We start from the raw sequence: 17,481 nt of genomic DNA, 5'->3' as shown, positions 1-17,481 counted from the left end.
AGCTTCACTTCCCTGGATCCTGACTTTCTTACCCTCATCCCATACCCACAAGGTGCTTCTGAAATTCCTGCACGCCTGGGAACAAAGCATAATTAGAATAATAAAAGACTCCAGAATGGAGTTGCTTGGGTTTAACTGGTTTAAAAAAAATGCAGACAGAATTGTTTTTGCGTGTCATTCTTAATACATGCTGCAGAATGCCTGTGCAGAGAAATACAGGGTGTAAATTAGGAAATCTCAGATGTTGCATTGTTTTGGGTAAACACAATGGGAAAGTGAAAGAGGGAATACAGAGCTAATTGATGTAGAAGAAGGAAAAACAGCAATCTTTTGATGCTAATGTTCTGTGCATGAATGCCACAGGCACTGCGCAAGGGGAAGGGGAAATACCATCCCACCAGGGTAATAATACCCCTGGAGCAAGAGTCCCGATGTGGGGCTGCACAGAGGTCCAATGGTGCTTTTAAAGTGAACAATGTCACCACCAAAAGGAATGTTTGATTTTTCTCTAGGCTGGGGACTGTCTTTCCCGTGGCACTTGGCCAAGAAACATGTTTTTCCATCTCCGTGACAGGACTTCCTGGGGGTAAATAAATAGCTCTTCCCACCAGGAACGAATGCAAATGAAATGTAGTATAGGAACAAACCAGAGGACAAGAGAGCAAGCAAAGAACTTCTCTTCTTCAGGTGACCAATGTGTGTGCTTGGAGGGTTTGGAGAAAAGGCGAAAGAGAGGAGTGACTTTGCGAGTTTGCCAGAGAAAGGTGACAAGACACACATGTCTTATGTGTAGAGGGGTCTCAATCCTAGGCAATGTGCAAAAAGAACAAAGTAGGTGTGAAATAAAAGGGTTGGACAAAGGGAAAATGCTAGCTATACCACCCTTGCCTGAGTGAGAAGGGCTTGGGGTTCACTGTGTGAATCAGCTATATTGCAAAATGGCTCTGGTTAATGGCTAAATCTGGTAAACACCCTGCACATAATGATTTATTAAATGAATTGTTTTGTTTATAAGTTTTCAGTTCAAGAGCCTTTGCCCATTTCAGAAATACTTTTGCTCATACCAAATTCATCAACCATCTGGTTGCAACTCTCGTGCCAGACAGTGATTGACATTAATGAAATTATGATGATAAGAATGACGATTATAATTGTAGTGGCTGACATTTAGTTAGCCTTCACATTGGACTATATGCTTTATACACAGCATCTCATCCTATTCCACATGCAGAGATACCTGGGATTGTATGAGCTGCTATGGTTCCCTTTTACAGATGAGAAAATCGAGGCTCAGAGAAACTTGCTTGAGTCAGGTGCACAGTCTGGATTTTGATCCAGATCTGCCAATTTAAGTCTGAGCTTATAAACATTAAAGGATTTCATCTCTTGCTGGGCATAACTGATGGAGTTTACATCTATTCCTTCCTACTAGACTGTGAGGAAGAGTTTCATGTGCTACAAGTATGTTCTCATATATTTAACTGGGCTTTAGTTTTCAAATAAGTTCCCTGCTACAACTACATATTCAATATTACCCTTTTATTAACCATAAAATCAACACCTATAATTGTGTTTCTTAACACAGTTTAGTGGGATCCCAAAGGATTGATGTTAGAGTACCTGGGGCTAAAAGAACTTCCATGAACACAAAAGAACAACAACCAGAAAAGGACAAGTAAATGCCAATGAGAACAGAAACTATATATTAATTATTTCACTTTCCAACCTTTCCTGACTGCTTTCTTGCTCCCTCAAAAGCTTTTTTTTTTTTTAAAGCCTGACCCAGACCACAGTATTTAAATTGTCTTGTGTAAAAATAATAATAATAATAATAATAAAAATAAATAAATAAATAAATAAATAAATAAATAAATAAATAAATTGTCTTGTGTAGTATGTATGTGACAAAAATACACATTTGGGAGAAAAAACAACAGTTTTTCTTTTCTCTGCCCAATGATACCTTTGGGTTTTAGGCTACAAAAGAAAATCCTATGATTAATAATGAAATAAGAAAGATAAAGCCATCTTTCTGTATTAGGATACTTGTCTGAAATATTTGGAGATCTGTTTTCAGATATACCAAGATAGATCCCCTCTCTGGGCTGGACTATACCTGGATTCTTTTAACCACAATGAAACAAAAGATGTTGAGCCCAAGAGGGAGAAGCCAGCTACAGTTTCCTCTGCCAATCCCAATGCCCAAACAATTTTTGCATATTACCCACAGGCTCTCTGCATTCCATTTGAAGGTGTGAGAAGTCAATTGTTTAAGCAATTCTGGGCTGCAGGGTAGGAACTGCACATTCATGAGTTGGGGTGACATGGAAGCCTCAGGGAGCTACAGAAGTGCCTTATGTGTGACATTTCTGGGATAATCTTCCAGCAAATGGATAAGATATAAAATCCTATTTTCCTGGCATTGGGAAATTCACAGTCTCTGCCCATGGCATTAGACTTCATCCAGGGGAAATCCTATCAGAATCTTCTTTTATTTCATTTGTGAAAGAAAGACATGGTCCAGTCCTAAGTAGATTAACAAGGCATATATTTCAAAAGTGCAATTTAGCAGGATTCCTTAACATAGAAACTTCAAGAGAATTTATCATATATATATTTTTCTCCCTCAGAGAATATTTTTGACTGGAAAAGTTCTTGAAACTTTGGGACAATCATCACATTTTATTGACACCTTTAGATTAATATAAGAAGAAAAATCTTTGATATGGCAAGAAGCAGGAGATTCAGCTTTTTATGGAAATTTTCCCAAGGATCTCCTATCAATTTCAGTTAATTCTAAAGCTCTGTGCATTCATTTCTCAATAAAAAAGAAAAAAATAGGCTTAAATATCAAACACATTTGACATTTCTTCTATAAAAACAAAGTTGTCAGCTGATGCTTGAATCTGCTAGTTATCAACTGTGATTTTCAGAAAGTTACTTTAACCTCTCTGTAACTCAGTTTCCTTATCTATGAACTGCTTTAGCTTTAGCTTCCAGAGTCTTATTCTACTACTCTCCATTTGACTCTTAGGTAATAAGAGTAATAAGAACAGGTGATCAAAGCCTGTAGGTGAAATGGAAGAGAATCTCATGTTGGCCAAGTAACCTTTGCTACTCTTGCAAAGGTAGTGCTCAGAACACTCACTTCCCAGAATTAAAAAAAATAAATAAACAAGTTGCAATGAAATGGATTTCTAGGGCAGCTGTTCTTTTCTGCAGACTGCCAAATATAACATGGTCATTATCTGTACTAATCTAATAATACATCTTTCAAATTATATGAGTATGGACTTTCCCGCTAGATTGTGATGGGTAGGTGGTAAACTGGTGTCTGGTTTCTAAATTCCAGTTTCTCAATCATCCATAAAGTATACCTTGTTTCTCTTCCACATATCTGGCTGGAGAGGGTTAGCGGTCAAGGAAGGGCCAGAGATTTCAAATATGGAGTCCTGACTGAGGATGCCAGGCACAACTTTGAGCCTCTTGAGTTAGGAGTGGAGAAGAGAACCCCGTAGAGGACAAGGAGGATGTAAAACCCTTCTGGAGGGAAAGAAGATGACAAGGGAAACATTCATTCTCTCATTAGTACAGATGTCACTGCAACCTGGGAGTCCAGACAATTTTCCACAAAATGCAATGCTCATCTTAGCAAATGGTAATGACATTCAGTCATTCAATAGCCATTTATTTACCAGGGGGCCTGTTATGTCCCAGGCATTTATTAAAGAGTCATGGGTGCAGAAATAAAGACAACAGAATGAGCCTCTGACTTCACAAGTTCTACAGATACCATGCAAGCAGCAAGTGACATGGACACCACCTCCTTCCCTATTCAACCATGAGTTCCTATGTTTCAGTTTTAGGGACCACAGACGCCATGGGGAGGAAGAGTTTGAGTCCAGTCTCGGCAGTGTGATTCTGGGCAGCTGACTTAACCTTTCTAACATTCTGTGAATTAATTTTAATTTTCAAATGAAAGCAAAACCATTATGGTCTCTGGTATATCTTCTTTAGTCTCTCTCTTCTGGTTAATTATAAATGAAATGCAGAGAGAAGCTACTTTCTTGTTCTGATAAGAAAGTCTTCAGGACTACCAATACAGGATGTTTAACACTATAGATATAGGATCCCTAACACTATCTAGCACAGGGTCGTCATTTCGTAGAGATCACCCACTGTCACATTTCACTGCCTACCCCAGGACTCTGAACTGTTCCAGAAATTATCTAGTCATGCTAGCACGGTACCAAATGCATAACCAAACTGTCACAGTTTATGGCATCATTTCCATAATCAGTAGAAACAGAGTAAAAGGGATAAATAACTTTATAAATTAATATCAAAATGCATTAAAGAACTAAAAAGCTCTTTTGTTATCTTGACTCTTCAGTAAAGATGAGACACATGGAAACTGAAATTATACAATTTGGAAGGATGGAGGAGGAGGACCTAGGACAAGCAAAAGAGCTCCCCCCCCCCCTTGAAATGCAAAACAACACCTGGGAAAGCATAGTTTATTATTATTTTTTAAATAAATAGAGTCAAGAAATCCTAGAATTCGAGATAGTCTGGGTTTTGTTATTTTATAATTTCCTTGACCTTTACTAACTTTCTTAAGAATAAAAAATAGCATGGTGAGAGATCCTTGGGAGCTCATTCAGGGGAATTTACCTTAACTATCCTGGGTGAGAAGTCGATTCACACCTTCCTTAGGTTCTCCCTTTTGCCTTTTACTGCTCAGGATGCCACATCACCTGAAATCCAAAGGTGGGGACAGGGGGTGGTGGCGGGACCAGGAGGACTGTTTTGTTTCAAGCCTGATAAGAAGTCACTGGAGGATTGTGAGCATAGAAGCAAGACTGTCTGGTTTATACATCAAAAAGATTACTCTGGCTGGTTGTGATAATACCAAGGCCATTGGCCATCACCTCTCCTGCAGAAGCGCCTACAATGCCACAGATTGCCCACCCCAAAGGGTTTTATACCTCTTGTTCAAATATTTGATGATTGGGTCAAAAACTGAATGAATGAGTGAGTGAAAGGTTCTGACTGCCCAGATTTGGGCTACCGAAAGCAAATAATCCTATGCTATGCCATATTCAGAAAGATCTTTCCTCACCATATCTACTTTGATTTGCTATAGGATAACAGACATATTCTCAGAAGAAAGCCCACCCAAATATTCCTGGAAGATCTGAGCTTTTTAGAGAATTCTAGATTTCTTTTTTGTTTCTAATGGGAGACTGTGGAAAATACACATTTCACTCATAGGCAGAACTTAATAAAGAAATTCCTAGCAGAAAGGTCCTTATCTCAAAGACTTTCATTGTAACCTTCAACAGAATGTGAATTGGGTATCAGTTGACCTTCAAAGTCATTTTTATCTCTGCTTCTATGAATCTATGACTTTATGTTCTCTGACTATAGTGCTTTTCGAACCTTTCTTCCAGAATGAGCTTCAAGAATCAGCATCATGATTAGCATGTGGCTTTGAGGGTCCTCTGGCTCTTAGCTGCAAAATCTGTTTCCTCAGACACCAACACTGGCCAACAATCTCTACCTCTGCCAGACATTCACAAGTTTCATCAGAAGCCTTTGCTTTTGTATGTACCTCAAACAACCTTTAATAATCCTAATCTGGCCATTTATCATTTTGGTAGCTCAATTTTGGCTAACAATGAGAATGTGTTACATGTGTACCTGTGTTTCTCTGGAATTATAGTATTATTGTCTTTATGTGCTCTAAATAACCTTCACATTTTTATGGCATTAGCACAGGGGTGCTTCTAGTGTCCCTCAATCAACTGGCCCACGAGCCAATCTGCTTTGACTTACACAGACCATCCTTCCTTCACATTCAAGCCCACTACTCCTTCAGAGTGGGCCAGGACCATGGTGGAGGAGCCTATCTCCTGGCAGTAGTGCTAGCTTCATGATAGGTCTATTACCCAACACTAGCCATCCCACATCATTGTGACCATTGCCCATCACCTTGAAAACCTCCCTTATATTTGCATTTATGTGGAAGCTTTATGTGAAGTACAGTCTCTGCAGAACACAGTATTGGGAGTTAGTCTCAAAATCAACCTATGCATTTCCTACTTCCTCAGAGGAAAATATGGCTTCCTTGTATGATATCTTATTTTTGTATGATCCTCTACAGTTTTCAAAGTCGTTCATGCACATTATTTTCTTTGATTGTCCAACATCCCTGTGAGTAAAGTAGACATAGTTTGTATTTTCAATTTGCAAATGAGATTAATGACTCATCTTCATGACTAGTCAGTGATGGAGCTAGACTGATGGAGCTAGCTCTTCTCTGACCCCTAGACGAGTGCCCTTTCAATCCCACCAAGACACCCCACCCAAGTCCTATTTTTGGCTGTGATTTTGAAGCACAAACATCTCCATTCTACACACCCCTTCAGTCAGTGCCTGCACTAAATCCGAGATTCCCACCTTCCAAAACCATCTTCTCGACCAGTGTTCATGGACATGCAAAACACAAACATGAAATAAACTAAGAATTTATATAGTGCTGCCATATTTTATCTTGCCAGCTACCACCATTATTTCATAAAAGAGTGACAGCTTCACCACAAAAATAGAAAGGAAAACATTTTAGAACATGAACTAGTCTTTCCTAAGAAACAATCATTAAACTGTTTTATACTAGTCTATTTTAAAAAATATAATTATATTTTCAAATCTAAAATGCAGAGAAACGAAAACAAGTTTCTTTAACTATACTCCATATGTAATTATTAATTGACACAGTTTGTCAATCCAAGGGTGTCTCTCTCTAGATATATTCAACACTGCAAGGAAAAACAGTTATTTCAATTAACTTCATTTCTATCAGTATTATCAAAACCCCAGTTTCACATACTATTATTTAGTAAAAATGGAAATGACACTCACTAGGGCTTCTTCATACAACTTGGAATATTCTGGGCAAACTGATAGAATGAATTGTTTCTATGCCACTAGCTGCTTTTCTGACTGTCTCTCCCCCTGGAACTCCAAAAAGACAGTGGGTAGTTGACAGGGTGTGCATCTAGCTGAAAGTAACAAGCACTGTAGGAAGGAGGCTGTGGCACCTACAGCCACTGCTAACACCCATAGGCCTGACTCTCAACCCTGCCTGTTGCAAATCATCTGACTAGGGTATTGTAGGCCCTTGCATTGCAGATCTGATTTTAAGAATCACTGGCTGTGTTTACATGCTATACCTGAACATCTCCATTTTACTTTAAGAAAATGATGTAAGTTCCTACTGTATGGTTATCTACCTACACAGGTATCTTCCTATATGCAATAGAAATTAGATGGGCAGACCCCATTGGGAAGACATTCTACAAAAGTACAGAGAAAACATATGTTAAAGACTAGAAAACATCAAGAGAAGGATTTCTTGGCCTTTCTGCTTGTGACACCTCAGGGTGTTTCTAATTACTTCAAGTCAAGTCATGGAATGTCAACACAATAGCCCAATATACAATGATGTTAAATCCATTTTAGATTATATTTCAGCACATGCTATTTGAGAGACAATGAGGAGTGATGATGAATCGGATTTGAAACATGCTGACACTCAGGTCAAACCTGGTGACTCTTCACTGAGAAAGAAAATATGAGAGGAGTTATGTTGTAGGTTGGAGCAGATAAGCAAGGGGAAAGCTTAAGCTCTGTTAGAGGAATGCTTAGTTTGATGTACCTGTGGGACTTTCAGGTTGTGAGGTCTCATAGGTAATTTATAATCCATTTAATCATTTAAAACATTTCATTATATACAGGTGATCCTTGAACAGCACAGGGGCTAGGTGTGCAAACCCCCGACGTTGAAAATCTGTGTGTAACTAACTCCTCAAAAGCTTTATGAATATCCTATTATTGACCAGATCCTCACTGAGAACATAAACAGTTGATTAGCATATATTTTATATATGTATTATATATTGTATTTTTGTAATAAAGCAAGCTAGAGAAAAAAAATGCAAAGAAAATCATAAGGAAGAAAAAGTATGTTTACAGTACTGTATTGTGTTTGTGGGGGGAAAAATCCATGTATCAATGGACCCGTGTAGTTCAAATACATGTTGTTCAAGGGTCAACTGCGCGATGAATGACTGCCAAACACTGCTCTAGGTTCTAAAACAAGAACATATGCCCTGCTTCCACAGAGAATCTATATTTTAATAGTAATGATTTCTGAAGTTAGTGATAAAATGCTTTTACTCTGAGAAAACTTGTTCTTAAATATATATGTAATTCATTTGGAAATTTTAAAGTGATCTTTTTTTTAAGTAATCTCTACACCCAATGTGGGGCTCAAAATCATAACCCCAAGATTAGGAGTCACACACTTTACCAACTGAGCCAGCCAAGCACCCCATCTTCGTCTTCTTCTTTTTAATAAGAACGCAGGAATAGAAGTCAAGTGCTGTGACATTTGCATGATTCCAACATTTTATTTTTGTTATTTTGATCTGGCTAACTTAGTCAAAAGCCTACATTTTATTTCAGTCCATTTAATTTCATCCTAATATTTTTCACATTCATGAATAAATGTATTTGCTTTTGTCCTATGACAGTATGACAAAATATATTTACCAAATATTCATAATGAACTTATGGAATTGGATAGTGCTACCTCCCACAGGCTTCAAAATATCTCCATGAATTAACTTTGGGAGATGGTGAAAGTTACAGCCACATTTGTTTCTTTCTTTTTAAGATTTTATTTGTTTATTTATTTATTTATTTACTTATTTATTTATTTATTTATTTATTTATTTATTTATTTATTTAGAGAGCAAGCGGGGGAGAAGCAGAGAAAAAGGAAGAGAGAGAATCTCAAGCAGACTGCTGAGCATGGCTTGATCCAATGACCATGAGATCATGACCTGAGCTGAAATCAAGAGCCAGATGCTTAACTGACTGAGCTACCCAGGCACCCCAGAGCCGCATTTCTGATAGTGCTCCATCATAAATCCACAAACTACTCCCAAAGATCTCTCCTGTAAAATGCAGAGTATGCTTGCTTCAAAAATTCAATGACTTCTATTAAATCACGGAATTGATTTTGTCCAAAATCTCATCAGCAGCAAACCTATTTATTTCTTTGTTACTTATTTATTATTATTTGTTATTTACAATCTCCACAAGGCCAGAAGATGAGATTCGGTCTCCTACAGCCTGCCAGCTTTCCATTCTGGCGCACAATTCAGGGTTCATTTCCAGGGATGTGCTATACCTGAGTGTCTCTATTTTATTTTATTAAAATGGCTCAAATTCCTACCTGTATGATGTCTATCTACCTATGCCAGTATCTTCTATGCCATCGATACAGTCTGGCAAAACAGCCAGAGAGACTTGAGCCAGGAAGCAAGATTGAGAGCATAGCTTTTACCCCATCCTGTGCCAGGGAACTAGCTCCACTGGGCTTCTCTTCTGTCTGTATTATAGGCTGGGAATAGGCGTGGAACAGGCAAGCACTCACTAGTAAGTGTCTGTATCCTCATCACACTGTCCCATCTTCTAAGACTGTCCCTCAAAATTTCCCTACACAACTGAGAGAACTTTAATAAAGTCACATTTTCATTTACTGTGGCTCAACTCTGGTGCCATTTTTTCTTCTTATCTCCATATTTTGCAATAACCCCTTCAATATCTTTGGATTTTCATCTCACACAAAGTATATATAGAGATGCAGCACTATAGTTCCTACTTGAAAGGAAAACCTTAGTGTAAAAGAAATAAAAGACCACATAAGCTCAGTTTTAGATACTTCATGTCCTCATTTTTTAAGGATATGATTTCCATAAAAAAAGGGGAGGCAATCTATGAACACTTTTTCTTGATTTGACATTTGTGCAAAAAATACCGCTCACCACTGTAGCAGACCTTCTCTTGGGCTATTCAGGAGTGATCTCTTAAGATTCATTTCATGTGGCAAGGTTTACATTTGCTGAAGCTAGAACTGGGATTCCAAATGCTACAAAGCGGGGCAAGTAGTGTGAAGCTTTAAAACAGTGAGTAAACCTAGCCTGCCGCCCAGCATCCTCATCTCATGTGCAGCTTTGCTGTTCTCACAGTCATCCTTTACAGTCACTTTGGTGACAAATGATAAGGAATATTGTTAACTTTCCAAAGAGTGGCCCCTAAAAATAGTATGCTGTGAAGTTGTTTCTGAATTAGGATGTTCAAAAAAGACTTGGATGTATTCTGTTCAAAATGGATTGATTTCAACGACATGAAAAGGAGAAAATATCAAATATGCTGAATGCAAAAATCTTAAGTAGCTACTAGCTTAACTAACTTCAGTAACTACTGGTGTTGCTGCTATAATTTGAGCAATAGATTTGGGGCTGACGTTTTAGTCTTTGATGGAAATGGGATAATCGATTTGAGATTTTATGTCTCATAATGAAAATGTTAATACCAACAGGCTGATCAGGTTGGAGGTTGGGAGTGGAGGCTCAATGAGCTGCCAATCCAGGAAATGCATGCTAAATCTAATGTTCTTTTTCGAAAGGCAGGTGGTCTTCCTGAATAACCACCCAAGTGAAGGGTGGTGGTCTTCTTCTTCTTCTTTTTCTTCTTCTTCTTCTTCTTCTTCTTCTTCTTCTTCTTCTTCTCCTTCTCCTTCTCCTTCTCCTTCTCTTCTCCTTCTCCTTCTCCTTCTTCTTCTTCATCTTTACAATTAACTGGACATTACAGGAAGATATTCCCACATGCTTGTATCACAACTAGCTTTCATTGAACAGTTAAGAACTGACCTAGCAACTAGACAATGACAAGAAACCAGGCTGACAGCTACATGGTATGTTGCAACAGACTCATCACCACCTCTTTCCCTCAAAATTACTGACTGTGATTGCCAGGATATCATATAATTAAAAGCTGTGTTTCTTCTTCCCTGGTATATCTTCGGCTTTGCCCTTTGAAAAAAATCAAGAATATTCTTTTCAAAATGCATTTTGCCTTCCAAAAAACTTACTTAAATTTAAATTTAAGGAATCCATTTAAAAAGACTGACATTGCCATACCAATGTGTGTGTGTATATGTATATATATATATATATATATATATATATATATATTTCTATTTAATATTTTTCCTGTAAATCCAAAAATATGTACAGAGTGACATAGTTACGTAACCAGAAAGCAAAGGTTTTTATCAGGGGATGGACGTCTTGGTTACTGGACAGTAATTTATTTCAACTAGTTGAAGCTTAGAGCTGGGGCGGGGGGAAGGGGTGTGCACAAAATACCATGTGTTTGAAAAGTCTATAAAATGAGTTTAACAATGAGTCACTGTTACTGTAGTGGCTTTTCAATCTTCTGGGGACAAAACAGACATTGTGTTTAAAATCTGCAACATTTATATCTTGGCCTTTCTGGGTGAGTTTTCTGTTAGGGAAGGATGTCAAGCTCAAGTTTGCAAATACAGAAGAAAGAATTCTAGGACATAATCTGAAGACCTAAAAAATGGTCCCAGTTAAAATAATCTGCTTCACATCCCTGAGCCTCAGTTTCCTTTATCAGTAAAATGGATCTAGTTTTGGTTCTTTAAATAGAGATTTTTTTTTTTTTGTAAGATACATGAGAAAAGGCCTCTGTTCACCTCTCCCCACCCAGAGCCCACTATGATGCACTTGGCATAGGATAAAATGAACATCCCATGAATGAAAGAACTGAAATATCAGAATTCTCCTTGCTAGTTCCTTGTATGTGCTGATAAAGACATTAATGGTTACTGAGCTTTTATTATGTTTCTAGCATCACATTGAGCTCTTCATGTGAATTATGGCTTTCCACTTGCCTAATCTGATGAGGTAGTAGTTATGATTAACACCATTTTATGCTTGGGAAAACTAAGACACAAAGTGGTCAAATAATTTGCTCAAGGTGACACATTAGTAGGACTGGAAATTCATACCCAAGCTGGTTATCTCTTTGGATACAATAAAGAAACAAGAAACAAATGACTTTTCAGCTTGTTGATAAAACCTTTGATTCCTGATATTATTATAGCACCTGTGGTGTTTCATGGGATTCCCAGAAAACCTTCGAGTATCAGGAGCTTTATTTGATGGATTAAAAGACCCAAAGCTCAGAAAGAAGAAAAAATTTGCGCAAGGATCTTAATAGTGACCAAGAATCCAAGCTTTCAAAATAATAACACAATGAACATTCCCAGTATCGCCCACCATGACCTTCTATCAAGCAATGGGGTAGGAGGGAAGGGACAGGAGGCCAAACTAAAACCCTTCAGTTATTTTGGGAAGCACAGCACTAATGTGTCTGTCCATATTCTAGAAGACTGCCTCACATCTCTCGCTTGTGAAAGGCAAAGTGATGAAATGATTTTTCTTCAGAACGGAGCATCCACCAGGAAATGTACCTCCTTTCTTAAACCACCCTCACTTCTCCTGTGATGAAAGAAATAGATTAGTTAACAGCACCCACAGGATAAAAATGAACAGGACAAAGGAGAGAAATGATTAGAATGAGGTGCTAACCTGACGGCGAACTCCATCAGGTGCAGAAAGAACAGGAATATTAATTCAAATCACCTAAAAAGAGAAGGCTAAGTAGGGTGAAGAGGGGGAAAAAGTATTATATTAAGCTTGGGAGTATGTGATCACATTTGGAATGCACTGGAGTGGATGAGGAAGACTTGACCTTTAGCCTGGGAGCCAGTGTGCACCCCCAAATAGCAGAACTGAACCCAAACAAATGAAACTAAACTAAAATAATTGGTTTGGAAAGGGCATCGGTTAACACATCCTGCTTATGGAAAATCCAAGAAATCATCTTTCACCAGCAACCGTATAACTTTAAGTTAAGACTGAACTTTGGGGAGAGAAAAGTAATGAAGTGTGAAATCATTTTATTCTTCAGAATGGCAAATAAGAAACCTCCTTTATTTTCCAAATTACTGGTTGCTTATTTCAAAGAGAGTAGATTTCACTAAGAGAGTAAATCCTAAATAGTAAGAATCAAGCAATTAGTGAAAATTGGGGATCAGTACTCTTGGGGTCATCAGAGATAAAATGGCAAAGATCGTCTCCTTATTTTACAAATGTTGGTACATTTAGATAGTATTTTTGCTTCAATAGTGAAATCTTCATTTTCTACCTAAGCCAGTACAAGTTTGGTAATACAACTATGGAAGAAGGACCTTCCAACTCTTGAGAGTGATTTGCTTCTTCTCAATGAAAGAAGCAGTAAGAAAAGCAAAGACAAAGGAGGTGTTCTGGAAGCCTCTGACTGGCATGGAAACAGTGATAGCTACACAAGTCACTCATCCCTCATCACAAGCACAAGGACTCCTTTGGAACATCAGTACATCTATGTGCCCTCTATACAATCACTGAATTTATTTAATATTCTTTGACTGAAAAAATAACTAATGGCAGTAAGCTACACTAAATTCAGTAGTGCTTTTGAATGAATTTGCATTTATTAATCTCAATGAAGAGCATCTTTGTATGTTTACCCAATGGTTGAACATATGTGTGTGTGTGACATATTAATTTGTTCCACCTACAGATAATGCTTGATAAGTGTGCAGATTTGAGGACCCTTATGAGTAATTCGTGGCTCCCCGGGATTCTTCAGCTGCCAGATGGGAACTACTAAACCCTTTCTCTTCTACTAAAGACTCCATGGACTAAAAATAGACTTTTAGAAGGCATTCCAGCATGTTATCCTGCAAAAATTTGCAGTCTATCTGTGTTGAGAAAGAGCCAGAGTACCATACACTAAAATGGTAACAGTATTCATTGCTGGCTACAATAGTTTAGGGAGGTTTATTTGCTTTTCTGTATTTTTCAAATTTTCAACAGTAATTATTTATCCCTTTTGTAGTAAAAACAAACATCAAAAACATCCAACCAAAACTCAAAAAAAGGTCCCCATGCCATGATATTAGGAAAACCCTAGCAGTCCTCTGTAAACTTAAAAACCCAGATTCTTGGAAAACATTCCTAATGACTGCTCCTATTTGCTCCTGGGGACCCATTCCTGCAAAGCAATGTGGGAAACTATGAGAATGTAAGAGTGCATTTTACTACCACAACATATTCCACAAAAACTGGGTTTCTGTCAAGAACTTCATCTTCAGCACAAAAATAATCCTGCCATGCTTCTACTTACATCCTTCATTGGTCCCCCATTGACCTGGAGGAAAATTTCAAAGCCCTCAGAGCTTTCTGATCCTGCCCCCAGTTGAGTAACCAACTCTGGCTCAGTGGGTCATGGCCTTTCAGAGCCATCTTGCTTGCTATTTCTTGAAAGAGTCTAGTCATTTCCCAGGATACATCCTCTGGAACAAAAGCTCTCTGATTCATTTATGGAGGAGAAAAGACAGTTCCACTATTCTATGCAGTCCCAAGGTAGATTACCAAGACTACAAATCCACTTTATTTAGGATTTAACCACAATCTAGATACATCCCCATCATCTAGTTACCAGAAAATTATAGGGCCAAAACAGAATTTAGGCAAAAATTAATGATAGGTCCAATATTGAATCTAAAACCTCAAACATTGATGCTACACTGAATGATCTGTGTTTTCATATGCAGGAGGAATTGTACATTTTAAGTGTGGTGCTGACCACTATTTATCTTCCAATTTCCAGAGATATTCGATTTTTGCTAGGTATATGACCACCTACAATAATAATCATATACCCAGCCTCCTTTGTAGTTAAGAGTATTCATGCAGCTAAGTTTTGGTCAAGGAGATATAAAGAGAAATCGTTGTGATATATTTCTAGAAATCTTATAAAGGAGAAGGCACAGCTTTTTTTTTTTTTTTTTTGCTCCATCCTATTCATGCAATATAGATGTGATGAACAGAGTTTACCAGTCCTTCTGGACCAGAAGAATGGGACCACACTTTAGGGATGACAGAACAGGCAGCTGAAGGAGGCCTATGTCCCTGAGTGAATAATTTCTACAATTCCAGTTCTGGATTGTCTACTCTGAATTATTTCTAGGTGAAAAAATAATAAATGTTTACCTTCTTTAAGTCTCTATATTCACTAGCCATTTCTTTTAAATCTCTGTGCATACAAACCAACCTAATATTAAAAGATAAATGAAGCTTTGTACAACAACCAGACATTTTAGCAGAATGCAGAATTAGAGCCCTTAATAAACTTAATAATTCACTATAGTTAGTTGAATATCAAGTGTTAAAGTGTTAGTGATCCCTAAGAATTTACTTAGAAGGTTAGCATCCTCATCAAATCTCCCATACAGATATAGAATTGGGTATACTGGTCTAAACTAAGGTGTATTTCTTTTTCTTGAAAGGGAAGACTTAGTAACAGTGAAAAAAATCACAGAAGGAGCATTTCTGGAATTCAAAGAGCCCAGGCATTGCTACAAAACAGTTCCTTCTTAGTTTTCAATGTTCTTGCTGGCAAAAGATATTACTGATACCTTTCTTTTCAGCCCAAATCTTTATCTTTGATGAAAATGTTACAGTTGATACATTTCTATTAAAAATAGCAATTTCGGGGATTCCTGGGTGGCTCAGTAGGTTTAGCGCCTGCCTTTGGTCCAGGGCGCGATCCTGGAGTCCCGGGATGGAGTCCCGCGTTGGGCTCCCGGCATGGAGCCTGCTTCTCCCTCTGCCTGTCTCTCTCTCTCTCTCTCTCTCTCATAAATAAATAAATAAATAAATAAATAAATAAATAAATCTTTTTTAAAAAACAATAGCAATTTCAATTTTACAAAACACCTAACCAGTACTCTTGAAAACTTCCAATATCATGAAAAACAATGAAGGATTGAGAAACTGGCATGGGCCAGAGCAGTTGATAAGGGTAGTGTGGATCCTGGATTGGATCCTGGAAAAGAAAAGCACTGTGGTGACATCCAACTCAAGTCTGGAGTTTGATAGTGATATGCTCATACTGGAGTTTTCATTGTGACAAAGTAGACTAACAGAAGATGTGAACAAAAGGGGAAAGTGGATGAGGGTATGCATACAGGAACTCTGTTTTATCATTACTTTTTTGTGCATCTAAAATCATTATAAAGGTTAAAAATTTACTATAAAAAGGGCACTATATTGTCAATAGTCTGGTAGATTGGTTGTGATAATAGGTATAAAATCATGGACTTGTAGAAGGGATCCAAAAAGTAGTAATATCCTTCCTTCCATACAAACCCTTAAAATCCCATCAACTCTTTAATTATTAGACAAATTTTTTGACATACACTTTTTCTGACTTGGCATACCTGAAAAAATTATTCTCTTATCATAAACTTACATAACTTTGAAGATGGTTATGTTTTTCTATCCTTTCCTTCATCACCAATTACCTATTTGTCATTGGCTTTTCCTCTTATACTTCTTCCTTCCTTGAAGTCTTTTTTTCTTTGTGGTCTTTCTAAGTTTTACACATATGACTGAACTTAGGATCCAAATCATACTAAGGGGCATATGTCCTCCTTCCTCATGGTTCTCCCTCCTCCTCTCCCTTCCCAGGTTCTACACAGAGTAGGTTCTCAGTATGTTTCTGTTAAATTGACTTAAATTAATAAACAAGGAGTATAGTGAAGGGACCATTTCATGATTCCTGAGTGATTTATTACCTTTGCAAAGATTCCAGCATGATGTCAGATTTAATTACAACACTAAACTTTTAGCTCTCTCATATTTATTTCAAAGCACCAAGTTAGACAGATTTTCCAGTACATAATGAGCTACTCTGTGAATATCAGATGCCTCTGGGAACTCCATGAACTCTTTCAAACAACCAGGATAAAAACAGTGAAGGAAATCCTCTTTAAGTAAAATAAAATCATACCTAATTTTGACCAAAATTCCCAAAATTGCCAAGATTCCACTTATTTACAAAGAGCATTTGGAAAATCAACAAACCAATTTCTATTTTTTTTTTAAATTCTAAGTCCTTTTTTGCTGATTTAGCCTATTTTAGTGTCTGGTTATTTATTTCTTATACAATACTTTTTTATTACAGTGTATTTTTAGTTTGTTGCATCAACTATTTTCTATATTACTTTACTTTTTCTGGTTAGATAACAACATTTTGAAGTTTGTTTTGGTAAATTATAATAAAACGGACTACACAAAGAAGTCGGCTAGGAAGAAAGACATGTCAACAAGACAATGTCCAATGGTACTACCAAGAAGCAGAACTTAATGAGGAGGACAAGAAGAGAACCAAATATGATAAGAAGAAATAGTTTAGTGTGATCTTCCAGTACAGCAAAGTGAAATTTGATTTAAAAGTTAAATATTCACATTAGCCAATCCTTCAAATTGGGACCTGGCTTTGGAATAGAAATGTGGCCAGAAACACTGTTCTGGACAGCTCAGGTCTTCTCAGGCATTAGTCAGGGCCCTGGAAGCAGATGCTACTGATGCTCTATCCTTATTCCCTTGGATCCCTTGATGATTCTGGTGTATTTTCATTCCTAGCAGC

The 17,481-nt window shown here is 37.5% G+C and overlaps 1 protein-coding gene across 8 annotated transcripts in view; it reads right to left on the bottom strand.

Moving 5' to 3' along the window:
* Window positions 1-17,481, bottom strand: part of LRRC3B (leucine rich repeat containing 3B) — an 85,215-nt gene that overhangs the window by 25,011 nt on the left and 42,723 nt on the right. Inside the window, exon 1 of one of the 8 annotated variants that reach the window (XM_072793025.1) lies at window positions 3,378-3,395. The exons of the other annotated variants lie outside the window; for them this stretch is intronic. The gene's annotated coding sequence lies outside the window, so the exon portion shown is untranslated. Of the gene's footprint in view, window positions 1-3,377; window positions 3,396-17,481 lie in introns of those variants that run through there. 8 annotated transcript variants of the gene reach the window in all.

Source organism: Canis lupus, chromosome 22 (genome assembly GCF_048164855.1).
Source record: "Canis lupus baileyi chromosome 22, mCanLup2.hap1, whole genome shotgun sequence".
In the NCBI taxonomy this organism is placed as follows: domain Eukaryota; kingdom Metazoa; phylum Chordata; class Mammalia; order Carnivora; family Canidae; genus Canis; species Canis lupus.
Note: the sequence above shows the minus strand (reverse complement) of the source record. Positions and strands in the feature narration are given on the sequence as shown.